Here is a 14,760-nt window from a genome sequence, read left to right as displayed (position 1 = left end):
GAGGATTGGGCTTTTGCGGTTTTCAAATATTGCAGGTTTCGGTGATCCGTAATCACAGTAACGGTGTGTCGGGCCCCCAGCAGATAATGCCGCCAAGCCTTAAAGGCAGACTTGATAGCCAGAAGTTCCATGTCAGTAATCGTGTAATTGATTTCAGGAGGCGAGAATTTGCGGGACCAAAATGCCACGGGATGCAACTGATTGGTTACCGGGTCCTTTTGTGATAGAACTGCCCCCATGGCAAGGCTTGAAGCATCAGTTTCCACGATGTAGGGGAGTTCGGGGCGAGGGTGTTTTAAGATTGGTGCAGAGATAAATTTAGTCTTCAAATCCTGGAAAGCTTGTTCCGCCTCGGTAGACCATTCAAAACGTTTGTTTTTCTTTAACAAGGCAGTGATGGGCTGGACTATTCGAGAGAATTCGGGGATAAACCTGCGGTAAAAGTTAGCGAAGCCTAACATGCTTTGCACACCTTTTACGGAGGATGGTGATGGCCATTTGAGAACTGCATCGACCTTCTTTGAATCCATACGCATCCGCCAGGTGATAATATGAATCCCAAGAATTCAACTTCAGTCACGTTGAAAACACATTTTTCCAACTTAGCGAAAAGTTTGTGTTGACGCAATCTTTCGAGGACCATTTTCACGTGTTTCCGATGTTCAGATTCCGATGAAGAATAAACGAGGATGTCGTCAATGTAAACAACAACACACACATCTATGAGCTCTCTGAGGACATCGTTCATAAAATATTGAAAGGCGGCCGGGGCATTGCAAAGTCCGAAGGGCATGACCTGATATTCAAATAGCCCATACTTGGTGCGGAAGGCCGTCTTCCATTCATCGCCCTCTTTTACTCGTACCAAGTGGTAAGCTCCTCTAAGATCCAGATTTGTATATATGCATGCTTTTCTGACTTGGTCCAGGAGTTCAGGGATCAAAGGTAACGGATATCTATTCTTAACGGTGATCTGGTTCAGGGAGCGATAATCTATACAAGTTCTAAGGTCTCCTTCCTTTTTTGGAACGAAGAACAAAGCTGAAGAAGCAGGGGACTTGGAAGGACGAATAAACCCATTTGCCAGGTATTGATCCAGGTATTGTCGAAGGTGAAGGTTCTCAGGCTCGGTGAGGGCATAAATTCTACTACAAGGAGGAGTAGATCCAGGTATCAGGTCTATCTGGCAGTCATAAGACCTATGAGGAGGTAGAGAGTTAGCCTGATCCTTCCGGAAAACATTTTGGTATTCTAGGTATTCGGGAGGTAACTGGGGAGTCGCTGAAGAAATTGCTGCCAGTGCAACACCAGGTGGAGGGTGACAAGTAGAGACACATTCTGGAAACTGGACCGTTCTTGCTCGCCAATCGATCAGAGGATTGTGTTTCTCTAACCAAGGTATTCCTAGAATAATCTGAAACTGAGGGGCCTTGACCACATCGAACATGATCTTCTCATGGTGTCCATCTTGACTTACTAGCGTCACCTCTTGAGTGGTATGCGTTACTGGCCCAGAGGCTATCTCCGTACCATCCACCGTAGTAATGACGTCCTTTACAGCCTTGGGACAAAGAGTTAGATTCATCCTCAAAACCATTTCATGATCCACATAATTGCCGATGGCACCGCTGTCGACGTAAGCTTCAATTGCATGTAATCGATCCGGATTATCAGGGCTAAAGAGGACCATAGGTATCACGAAATGCGAGGTCACGGAACTGGTTTTCACGCTCGGCAAGAGGACCTCTATTCTTGTCGGGCGAGGTCGTTTCCCTGCTCAGAGTTTGTAACTTTGGTAACTGCAGCTCCTACTGCCTTCTTGGCAGGTTTCACCGGACAGTCTCGAAGAAAGTGCCCTGAGTTTCCGCAATAGAGGCATAATTGCAACTGTTTTCTCCTTTCCCGCTCCTTTTGTGTTAGAGGACCTTTCAGACCCCCTATTTGCATGGGTTCCCCGGAGTCTACTCCTTTGGAAGGAGTTGGCGGTTTGGAAAATACTCGAGCATCAAACTTGGAACGATCGGCCTTCCTGTTCTGCAGTCTGTGATCTATTTGAACGACTAAGTTTATATAGTCCGAACAATCTTGTGGGGGATTCACTACTTGGGCTAACACATCTTTGAGCTCTCCACGTAGACCTCTATAAAACAGCGTAATCCTTTTGTCCTCAGGCCATTGAGTTTCCACTATCAGTCTGTTGAAAGACGCAATATAAGCCAAAAGGTCTTGATTACCTTGTCGCAACGAAAGAAGCTCATTGTCCAAGGCCTGCCCCTGTGAATGTCTTGCGAACAGTTTTTCCATACTGAGCTGAAAAGCTTGAAAATCATGGAGGACCGGATCATCTTGATTTACTAGAGGGATCGACCAGTCTGCCGCATTGCCACTAAGGTACGAAAGCACGAAAGCTACTTTAGCTTGATCAGTTGGAAAGGCTGCTGGCCGGCATAAGAAATGCAACCGGCACTGATTGATAAATACTGCAAACCTCTTTGGGTCACCAGAAAATCGTTCGGGCGGAGCCAGAGGTACATTCCCAGGTAGGTTGATCTGCACTGGATTCATAGAGGATGTAGAAGGAAGATTTCCCCCAGATGCGGGTAACGGGGTCTGTCCGGCTTGTAACTGTAGCAATTGTCTAGCGAGATCATCTGTTCGCTCCTTGGAAATAATCAGTTCCCTTCTTAGAGCGTTAGTTTCCTGACGGGCTGCATGCACTTCTGCCCTTAGTTCCCCAAGTAACTGGGCTAGCTGGTCGGTATCCGAGGTTTCCATAGCGCCTGGACGGGAGTTTTGTGGTAGGCTTTGCGTTCTGTAACGCTCACCTGATTCCCGTAGAGGCACCGGTCTTGACTGGGCGTATACCGTATCTTCAAAGGTGATGTATAACACACGGCTGGCTCTTTGGGCTGGACCTCTGTGCACTGTATGTCTGACTCGAAGGGTAAGATGTCTGCAGATAGAAAATATGGGATTAAGGAACTGGGTTATTGAATGTCTCTCTCTTCTTCCCTTTCTCTTCTTCTGTAGAACCCCAAAGGTTAACGCTCTCACCTTAGATAAGTGAACGCTGTGCTCTCCATCTGCCTCAGGGCAGGGTGCTGTAACCAGTTTCTTCACTGGATAAGGGGAGCAGGCCTCTTGACTTCAGAGGACTGCTGTCCGTCGTTTACTGCACAAACGGTAAGTTTCGAGTAATTCTAATGTCTTTAAAGTCTTTAGTAATGATGTTTCTTGTTTTGCAGGGTTCCGGCGATGGCGGATGACGGGCTGAAGTGAGTTGAAGATGGAGCCCGTGTGATGAAAAGAAGCGCCTGGAAGCACGTAAGTAAGCGCTTGTTGCCTGCTTCACGATGCGCTCTAACTGTCTTTTTATTTTGCAGGTACAAGTTCGGAGCGGCTGCAGGGTGCCGGAATACCCACTGGGTTAGATGTGGAAAGGAGTAATGGCACGTGAGTATTAAAGTTCCCCAATGTCTTTAAACGCACCTTGTTTTGTCTTTCAGATGCGGGATGCAGCGCCGAAGGCCTCCGGAGCGCACGAAGAGTAGGTAAGCCTTTGTCTTTCAGATGCCGGAATGCAGCGCGAGGCGTTGGTGACAGCCGATGGACCAGGTAAGTGAAGAGCTGTCACTGAAGACCGTAATGCTAACCTGTTCTTTCTTGTCTTTATAGGTGTTGCTGAAGACTGGATTCAGGATGGTAAGCCTTTTTCCTTAGGCCCAGGATCAGATGCAGAAGACACGATGAGCGTTCTGCTGCAGAGGATGCAGAATAACGCAAAGCAAGATTCATCCATCGGGTGTGGTTTAAATAGCCTCCTGTAGTGCTTAGGTGTCCCCTTCCACAGCCACGCCTAGGTAAGAAAAGAGTTCCTGCTTTCCAGAAGAGTTCCAGTGTTCTGAATCTAGGGAGTGGCTCCTGCCCCACCCAACAGGAGAAGTAGTTCCAAACAGAAGAGGATCAGAGGCTCAACTGGCAGGCAAGTAAGCAGCATGGTCTGCTGCAGGTAAGTCCACCCAAGCATTATGAGCCCGGCGCTTCCAGCGCTGGGACTGGGCATATTTATGAGCCTGGTGCCACTGGCGCCAGGACTGGGTCCAAAAGGTCCCAATTGGGACTGGTTGGCACTCGGAACCTGGGTTATGGATCTGCTTCCAAGGGAGTTGGGAAAACCCTGACCTTTTGGAAGCAGAGATCAAGACAATAACTCAACCAAAGCATGGGACATAACTCCATCAAGAGATGAAATCAAACTAGCTATACAAAAGCTAAAAAACTCGAGACCTGCCGGCCCGGACCAAATCTCAAAAGTAATGTTGAAAAGACACAAGGAACAATGGGCAAAGTTCATCGAATGCTTATTCAGCAAAGTGTCCAACAGTAAGACTGTTCCAGATTCATGGCTAATGGCAATTGTGGTCCCGATCTCCAAGAAGGGCAGTAGGGTCGATCCTGCAAACTATCGCCCTGTTGCCCTTCTTGATACAATTGGGAACATATTTGCCTCTTTTCTTCGCCAGAAACTTGCCGCATGGGCAACCGAAACAAGGATAACAGACATCCGCCAAACAGGCTTTACCAAGAGAGTGGGAGTCAAAGTAAATTTATTAATATTGAACATCCTAAAGTTGGAGGCTCACGCGTCAAAGAGAAAGATATTCTTTGCATTTATAGATCTGAGGCAGGCTTTTGACGGAATAAATTGTGAGAAATTGTGGTCGAAACTGTCCAAGTGGAACTGTCCTCCTCCAATACTGGAACCACTAAAAGCCCTCCACGCAAAAACAACAGTGCGAATGAGGGTCAATCAGCAAGGCGATCTGACCTAGCCAGTAACAACGCATAAAGGCGTTAAGCAAGGCTGTCCCTTGGCAGCAGAACTGTTCAAGTTATTTATAGCTGACTTGCTTGCCCTCGTGGCTCGATACAGTACATTGCTTCCCTCCAAGGATAAACAGAACACCAATAAAATGCCTTGTCTATGCGGACGATTTGGTGCTGACCGACTATACTCAAATCAGTCTGCAACGACTCTTGAATCATATATAAGAATATCTGAAAGAGAACGACCTGGTGATAAATACGGAGAAAACAAAGATCATGAGCACTGGACAAATGCAAACAAAAAGAGACACAAAAATGTGGATGGTCAATTGCAAACGATGAACTAAGAACTGTAAGGTCAATAAGATACCTTGGCGTGATGTTTAATGATTCAATCTGCGAGGCTGCATGGACCAAAGACTTAACAGACAGAACAATCAAACTTGGCCTACAAGGCGCAAAAATGTATAAAGAATATGGGAAATTCACGATCGCCCCAAAAATGACCTTCTACCTCCAGAAGTTCAGACCAACAATTGTGTTTGGAGCCGAAGCAGGATGGAACTTAAACCATTGTTTATGGCAAAGACTAGAAGGTACGTTTTGGAGACGAGCCTTGAGGCTCCCCCAATATCTCAATGACTGCACTGAGATATGAATTGGCCATTAATTCACTGCATATGACAATCATATGGAAATCCCTTGCTACCTTGAGGAAAATGTACATTGGTGGAAAAATTCCAGCATATCAAATCTTTGCGATTGGAAACAAAGGGATGCAATCCAAATTAACACAAATTTGGAAGCTAAAGCTAGATGCCGTTATGGAAGCAGCTTGTATAAGTAGATCAGAGATACTAGACCGCCCACAAAATGCACAAAAAAAACTGGAGATCTGGGATTGGATTACCAACTCCAAAAAGCACAGAAAACTTAAAACTGTTCTTCCACTATCAACAGGAGAAATCAAGCTACATGAACAACCAAAATATATATTAGATTGCCCGTCACGTCATCACAGAAATCAATTCCTAAGATTCAGGCTAAACGCTTTAAATAACAAGGAAATGCTTTGGATAAGACGGAACAAGGATACAACTGATAACATGTGTAGATTCTGTGACACTGGAGAAAATGAGTCGTCAAAGCATCTAATAACTGCATGTTCTGGAACCAACAGCCAGCGGAACCTACATTTGAGTAACTTTAAACCACAAAACAATGATATGGAAGAATGGTGGGCCTATGTTGCAGCAGGCAGAAACATCAAGCTATCATGTAGTTTAATTGACTATCTAGATATTATCCTGAGTGTCGCATAGCAAGGGATTAGAGAAACAAAAGACAATATGGTCAAACATTGAAAGGGCTAAAACCCGGCCAAAATGCACATGGTCTACTTGACCAATCCTAAAACGAAACAAGAGCTATGAACTTGGTCAAGACAATGACTCTGATTTTGATTTAGATTTTGACAATGAGTACTGATAATGAGGATGGTTTAATAATGTAACAAATGTTCAGTATTGATTTATTGAACTGACGTTTTACAATAAAAGAAAAAAAAAGAAAAAAATACCAACATTACCAATGTATTTTATGATTCCCAGCAAACATTGGTACAGTATATCACTTAAATATCTTTCATGATGAAGCTACTCCTCCCTAGGCAAAGACATGCATAAGCATGCATGATCACACACAGTCACACGTTTAAACACACTGACACTATTACAAATGCACAGACTTGAACGTGCACACATACAAACATGTTTTTATTTTAAACTTCGCTGTAAGTCTTTTTCTGCTCAAGTATCTTCTCTGTTCGAGTCAGCAGGGCTGAAATCACCCCAAAAGGACTTGAACACATTGGGCGCTCGACCCGGTGATGTCACATTGCTTACCTCGCACCCTATGGAGGGGCACCGTGCTGCAGACTCCTGCATTCTTTTTTTCATTTACAAAATGAAGTGCTCTGTGGGTGCAGGTGCCAACTCTGTGCGGGATTTGGAAGAGGGCACACCGAGACAATCAGGAGGAGCCCAAAAAGGCCTAATAGATCCCCGCCCCCCCATCCACCCAAATGACATGATAGGTTATTTATAACACGCTTAATACCCAGCGGTTATCTAAGCACGGACTCAGGGATCGAACCTATACTATGTTGCTCCGCCTCGTCTTGCTTCCAAGGCGAGCACGTTGCCACTGAGCTATCCTCCCGAGACTATCTGAACCATGAAAATCACAATGGGCGACAGGAACTGCACTGGGATTGCCGGGGTCGGCAATAGACCTCTTAATGTTGGGAACGACGGAGCCAGTATTGTATATAACTGGCAGGGCACATGACAGTGGGAAAAGGGCAGTCAAAGAGGGAGGAGATGTCAGAGGAGTTGACGGGTGAACGTTCTTTAATTGGTTTATGTGAAATAGGTGCACAGTATGGGTTAGTGGAGTGAAGGACCAGTAGAAATTCAGTGAGAGAGCTGAAGCAAAGTGGGATGGAGAAGAGAGGGTCGGAGAAGGAGAGAGAAGGGTTGCGAAGGAGTCACGCATCTGTGATTTTGGAAAAGTAGGCGGGAAGGTCAGCTGAGAAAGACGACAGGCAGCATTGTTTGGGAGAGAGGGCACATCCTGGAGGGACTTGGAGAGCTGTCGCGGGTGGTAGTGTGGAAACAATAGGTCAGAAAAAAATAGATCATTTGGCAGAGATAAGGACATTTGGAAGGGGGAGGAGCGAGTCTTTGTAGCAGTGAGGCAAGTGTGCAAGTGATCTTTAAGCCAGCGGGGTAGGTGGAGGAACATGGATGTCCTTGTACCTTGGTTGGCTGGAGTGATTCACTGTTGAAGGCAAGGGTGAGAGGTTGCGAAGGAGTGAGCAGGTCAGTGATGGGCAAAGGAGATGGCAAGTGTGTCAATTAAATCGGTAAAGGCCGGTTCAATGGAGTGAGAGAGTGCTTTGAGGAAGGGCTTGACCTGGCACAGGTATGGCACCATGGAGTCAGGTTTGAACTTCCTCTTTGTGATAGACTAGAGGGGATCTGTGAGGAGGGTACAAAGATGGCGAAGTGAGTGAATATAGAGAAAGGGCAGAGGAGTGGAGGATAGGAAGATGAGATAGAGGGAGTTCCCATCAGCGTGAGTCGCGAGTTCATGTAGGTTCACAAGGGAGTGTTCAAGAGAGTGGTGTCCACTTGTATTTGATAGGTTTTAGTTACGAATGTGAGGTTGAAGTCGGCCATTTTGGCCAGGGCAATATCAGCTGGGAAAGACTCTAGTAGTATTTGCGGGTCAGAGAAGAAGAAATTACTGGTGCCAGGTGGCTGATGGTTGAGAAGGATGAGGAGTGGGAGCAAGGAGTTACACAGTCGTGTGTTCAAAGGAGGAGGAAGGTAGTGGGGTAGTTGTGCTCTTGCCAATCAGAAGGCCAAAACGACCACTTTTTTCCTGATTTGAGGGAAACGGGGGAAGGTAGCACATGCAATATGCAGTGCAGTGACAGGTGCTGTGTCACAGGGCGGTGGGGATCTGATTTTGGCAGATGACATCACAGAGAGTTTTGGGCGATAGAAGTAGAAGTGGCAAGTAATACATTCATTTTTATTGCAGATGGATTGGGCATTCCAGAGGCTAGGAGTGATGTCAGGAGTGGGTTCAAAGGGTGAGAAAATGGGAGCGGATGTGGTTGAGGGAAGGCGGACAGCATAGATGAGGGTAGTGTGGGTTGTGTGAGACAGGGAGAAGTGGCTAGGGTGTTGTTTTGAAGTAGAGGTTGGGAATGGGGAAAGCAGGCGACGGGTTTGGGCGATTGGTGGTGCACAATGAGGGGGAGGCATACTCCCTGTGTGAGAGAGGACAGTGAGGAGTAGGTGACATAGAAGCATGGTGAGGGTGCAGTCAGGGGGGAGACTAGTGGATGGGTTAGAGGAAGTGCAGGGGCAGGGGCAGTTCAATTTTGAATAGGCAGGTGGTAACCAAAGACCGATACAGGTTTAAAAGCTGGTAGTAAACAAAAGGGAAATATAGGTTTGAAAAGACTGCCAGCAATCAAAAGGCAGATACATTTGTTTAAAGGGTGGCAGCAATCAATAGCGGTTATAGATTTTAACATAGTGGTGGCGAGAAATTTCAGAATTTATGGCGAGGGTTTGCCCTAGTCTTACTCTACGCCGCCATCTCAGATCATAGTAGTGGGGTCCATGTGAAGCACAATCTCGGCAAGGAGGGTTTATCCTGTGCCAAGCCATCCAGTTGAGTCCACCCTCCTCAGAGGTTTTTTCTATACCGTTCAGATCAGAGACTCCCCCAACCTGGAGTGGGCCACTTACCAGGGCGTATGCCAGAGCCATTCCTACCCTGCAGGTTGGATTAGGGAGTTGGGGAAGCCCAAGTCCCTGAATGTGCTTTGCTTGATAAAAGTGGTCCCGCCGTGGATTACTCAATGCCTTCCAGCCTCTTTTCTGGGCCAATTCTCTTTTATTGTTTTTAGGAACATACCATCCAGAATACAACGCGGCGGCAGAGAAACGCAGTAAGCAGATAGAGATGACAGACCACGATGCCAGCATCCAGCAAACAGCCTTGAAAATGTGCCTTACGATCAGGGGCGTAGGAAACACATAAAATCTGGGGGGCACAGGGGACACCTTGGGGACTTTGCTACAGACACAAAGCAACCCATATTCAAACTAACATAAGGCAAGGCCAGCCGAGTGCCGTAGCCTTACAGCTCTGATAAACACATACATTTAATACATTTGAAAAGAAAACCCCTGCAATAAGGGCAGTATTAAAATCTGTCACGCTTCTAACAAGTTGCAGATTTCTCAACTATGCCACAATATGTGAAGCTGATTGTAAACATGTTTTCATCAAAACAGTGTTAGACAAATAAAACCATCTACTCGCCAATAGGCACAGAGGGGTTTATCCATTTCTTTTAGGGCCATAAAACTATAGTATATGTCAGTGCATGTTATATGTGTGAGTGGCTTCCAAGAAAATATGTGGTTTCTATGTCTCTGCACGTAGGGCCATTTGTGTGGCCAAGTGGAGCAATTCAAGTGTGGGACCCATCTAATGTGTTTATAATGACACCACAGGAAATGACATCATGGGAAATTACATCACTAGAACAATAAGTTACTTACCTCTGTTACATAGTTTTTGACATGTTTTGAATATTGCTATTCCTCAATCTGGAAACATGAGAAAACTTAAAATAAACATGCACAGAAGTGAAACAGCAATGTCAAAATAACTAGAGTGTCTAGAAGTCATATAATTGGTAGTGTGAGCTATACAAGAACATGTATGTGCGAAACAAAGTAATGTGATAGCTAATGGAAGATCCTTTCACTGGGACAGAAGGTGAAGCAGCAAAGACATAGTTTTAGTGCATAAAAGGGGAGGGAGCAAATACTCACAGAAAAAGTAACAACAATAGACGGAAAGGAAAGCCAAGAAAGCACATGCATGAGAAGATAGGTGGAGAGATGTTAGGAACTGTGGAGAAACAATGAAAAAACAAAGAGAAGGAGATAAGGAATGTAAAATGGAGAAACAGAGGAGAAAAAGGAGAATGCACATACACTAAGCAAGAGACTGGAGGGGCAAAATATACCGAAAGGATGTCATATGACCATTTGGGAAGGAAGGTGGTAGTGATGGGTAGCAGGATCTGTGATAGAGAGAAAGAGCGTGGAAGTGGTAGAGAAGGAGCTATGAGTTCAAGCTACAGCTGGAAAGGACATGGTAAATGAAAGTAGAGTCTGGTTGGGACGGAATTGGATTCTATCCAATCTCAGGGAATAAATACTGCCTTTAGATCAGAGAAATATGAGATTGTATCTAGAATAAAGGTTTGGTTTCTTGCTCATTGATAACTCCACTGAGTGAGTGTAACTACTGAGTTCCAGGCAGAGTAAAATGTCTGTGAATGCTGAATATATTTTACATGCTTGTCCTTAGCTGGCAAAGTAATGTTTAAACCAGGTGTCTGCAACCTTTCTCTCTCATTTGTTTTGGTCCACATCTCTCATCAGTCCTAGCCAGAATAGTCACTGACGAGGAATCATGGGAGTTATAGTCCACAACATCTGTGGATCCACAGGTTGCAGACCCTGAAACTGTCTTAATACAGAGAATTGAATGCTGAACTTTACAAATTGTAAAGAAAAGTGTTTGTGCCACATTGAGAATTATATTATCATTGTATCTATGTAAAGTCAAGACTATTGGCATACCAGGAAGATGAATCGGTGGCACTCACTTTGGGTTCCCACAATGAGTCAGATGATTGTGCATTCAGAGAATAATAGTCCTTTACCTGATGGGTAGGCTTCTAAATGGAAATGGGTTAACACTATACTGGTGAGCAACTCAACCCATAGGAATGATGCCCTATTTTCTGATAATGAGCCTGTATCACTGCCCCAGTGCCCATCCCCAACCTCCCAATTAATGGCTAAAGGCAGCTAAGTCCCTCGTCATAGTTGCCAACATGATCCCTTGCAACCTGTGGGTGCTTATCCAGTCTGGGGGTTTTCTTTGCATTCTGGGACTTGTAGTTCTGCTTTTCCCATTATATATATATTTTCTCTTTTTTTAATTAAATGATTTAGCTTAAAAATAAACTTTTTCATTATTCTATTTCCAGGTTTTATGGTAAAATAATTAAAACATTTATTTGTTTTTGGTTTCTTATAAACATTTACAAATAAAAAAATAATAATATATTTCCCTTTATAAAACTCAGACTGCAAGTCCCAGAATTCAAAGAAAAATTTCTGGACTAGATAAGCTCCTACAGATCGGATCATTTTGGCAACTATGCCTCACGGCCATCATTAGAGTTACCAGATGACTCCATGTCACCAATGGTACAATGCATTAGTTTTAAGTTTGGCTTTTACAACCCATTTTCATCTAGTATTTTAATCCAGTCGGTTGAATTGATGTCAACTATAACTCCCAGAATGCATTACCTAATAAAATGAAAGCTAAGAATTGGAAAGCACTACCTTGGTACATGCATATTTTAGTTTGCCCCATGCCATACTGTCTCGGGGGCTTTCAGTTTTATTCTGCAAACTACATCCCAACACTGTCCTTAATAACTGCCTTTTACCGAGCCAGGGCCCTTGCATATAACGGTATCAACATAGTATGGACCCTGGCACCTCAAAATAGACTCCAAAGCAATAGGTCTGCCAAAATGAGCAGTTTTATCCTAGGGGGCGGGCAGATGACCGCGTGGCGCTAGTCCACCGGTGTTCTCTGGGCATACGCAATTATAAAAGTCCTGTCCTGCTTCTTCAAAAAGTCTGTCAGCAGCGGCCTTGACTTGGGAGGCTCGTGCTATCTGTGGTTTGTGCGGGGGTGGAGTTGGATAGTCCTGGCAGAAGGACCCATTCAATACACCCTGAGCTGACATCACTTAGTCCCAGCATCTTCCACAAATCAGCCAAATAACAGAGACTTGACCAAATGGTCAAGTACCTCTCTCTACCCCTCAGAGCAACACCAACATTATGAAATACTTTACATTCCCGGCTGACTGACACAAAGTAAATGGAGCTTGCCTTCAGCAACGACCTAAACGTAGTCCACAAACTGCACTCACTCGGAAAGGGGCAGGAACATAAAGTATCTAGCAAAGCAACTGCTAAGAACGTAGCTGCGTGGGACACTCCCACCACCACACTGGAGTACGGCTCTAGCATTGGAGAGATGCACACACTTTCCATCCCCAAGCTCGGCCTTTACTGTATTCATCTCAGCCCCGTTGTTCGCCCTCCCAAGGTCCCAAAGTTTCGAATGTCCTGGCTAATGCAAGAAATTTCGACAACCACAGCAGTGGAAAAATGCATCCCAAATGTCTCGATTTTTCCTCAGAAGGAAGAAAAGAAGTAGCTGCAATGTTGACTTATTTGAAAGTTGAGTGACAGTCCCCAAAGCAGTAAACTGCAAGGTAGCACAGCACGTTAGGTGACTGTAACTGAGATATCTGAAATCAACCTATAAATCCTGTAAAATGTCCTCTAAAATGCACCGTTGCTACCTGGGAATATGTCCCCCTCGGTTGCTTGCTCATATTCAGGGGTGGGGAGGAGGAGGACAGAGTAGGCCTCTTTGCCTAGAAGTGGAAAGACTAGATGGGAATATTGGAAAAAAAAAAACGAAGGCTGAGGCTGCGCAGCAGTGCACTGCGCAGGGGCACGTGTAGTTTGCTCCCCGGCCTGGGCATGTTCCAAATGCGTAGGCGCGGGGCAGCGAGCGGCAGAAGTTCTTGTTTAAGCCCGCTGCTGCAGACAGTGACAGTCTGAAGTTAACTTGTACTTTACCTTTTGCAAGCTGACATGACTGCTGTAGTCACATTTTACACGCTGCAGACACAAATTCGGGGGGGGGTAAATGGCATTATATCTCCCCACTTAAAATTGTGGGGGGATTTGTCCCCCCCATACACCCCATGTCCTCCGCCCATGCTTACCATGGTTAAGGAATAACGAGATGTCAGACCAACACGGAGTTGAGCAAACATCAAAGACTGCAAGAAAACCTGGCAGGGGCGTTGCTAGGGGTGGGCTAAGGGGGCTATAGCCCCTGATCTTTTGGTTGTAGCCCCGGGTAGAATCTCAGGAGCTACAGCCAAAAGACTAGCTAGCCCCCAGTCCCATCAGTTCCGACATCAGCTTAGCCCCAGGTCTTTTCCAGACCTAGCAACTCCCCTGAAACCTGGTCACGTGAAGAGGGTGAGGCTAAGGAGGGCATTTGAAGCCGAGCAGCATGTTAACCCAGGCTTCGCCAAAAGCAAAGCGTTAGATTACCCCAAAAAGTCAGGCGAGGCACAGAACCAACAGGAAGGGAAAGAAGAATCAGGTTGTTACTGGTATAAAAAGCCTGTGGGGCCTTGGCAGAGCAAAAGGTGTTCGGGTGAGGTCAGGAGGACTTAGAAAGCAGGCGGAGGGAGGAGTAGAGTGCTGAGAAGTCTGTGGCAGCGTTGGCTACGAGTGCAGGTAAGGTGTTGAAAGTGAGAGAGAGTAGTATGATGTGTGAAAGGTTGAAACTGTGGTTGTGAGAGTGGGTAGTAGAAAGAATGTTTCTAAGATAGGAAACAATGAGAGTAGAGGGGAGAGAGAGAGAGAGAGGATGGCGAGACTCAGAATAAAAGCGTGTAAGTGATAGTGAAACAGCAGAGACAGAGGTTGGAGATAGGTGGGAGTAGCAGGAGGCCGAGTGTACAGAGAGAGGGAGGAGTGGTGTTAGAAGAACGAAGGGAGGGGAGAGAGACACAGACAGGAGGGAGTAGGGGAGATTGGAGGTAGTGATACGATAAAATTACGGAAAGGACGGAGCGGGAGACAACAAGTGTGCACGGGGACAGGCACCATCTTGAGCATCATTAACCACATTGTGGGGCACCTGGAAGATTATGGAGTTCTTAGAAATGTCCGGCATGAGCAAGACAGGCATGGCATCAGCCTCGAGTCCCTCACTACCAGATCAGGACAGCAGATAGTAAGAGAGAGTGATCCCTAGTTGCATTACACCACTTCGGAATGGTGAAGCCTGGGTAAGAGTGAAGGGAGCCCAGGGACATCTCTTAGTCGGATCAACTGGCAGTATTCCAACCGTGACAAAAACTGTCAGCATGCGACCTGTCATGGATTTGCATGCTCATGAATAACGAATAACAGCAGTACAACATTACACAACCACAGGATGTGGCAAGGCTCAACAGAAGCGATTAACTCTTACCTCTGGAACAGACTCACCTCAAGCGAACAGGTTGCATAGGACTGCTTGGCCGATTCTGGACTCCTCCCTGGAATCCCCATCAACGCAGTAGAACTTTGTGAAGGTGTGCATGGACCTCCACATAGCAGACATGCAGATATCCAGCAGGGACACACCAGACAGGAACGTCAT

This window comes from Ambystoma mexicanum, chromosome 10 (assembly GCF_040938575.1).
Source record: "Ambystoma mexicanum isolate Mex_15411 chromosome 10, UKY_AmexF1_1, whole genome shotgun sequence".
Lineage (NCBI taxonomy): Eukaryota > Metazoa > Chordata > Amphibia > Caudata > Ambystomatidae > Ambystoma > Ambystoma mexicanum.
This window is presented reverse-complemented; position numbering follows the sequence as displayed.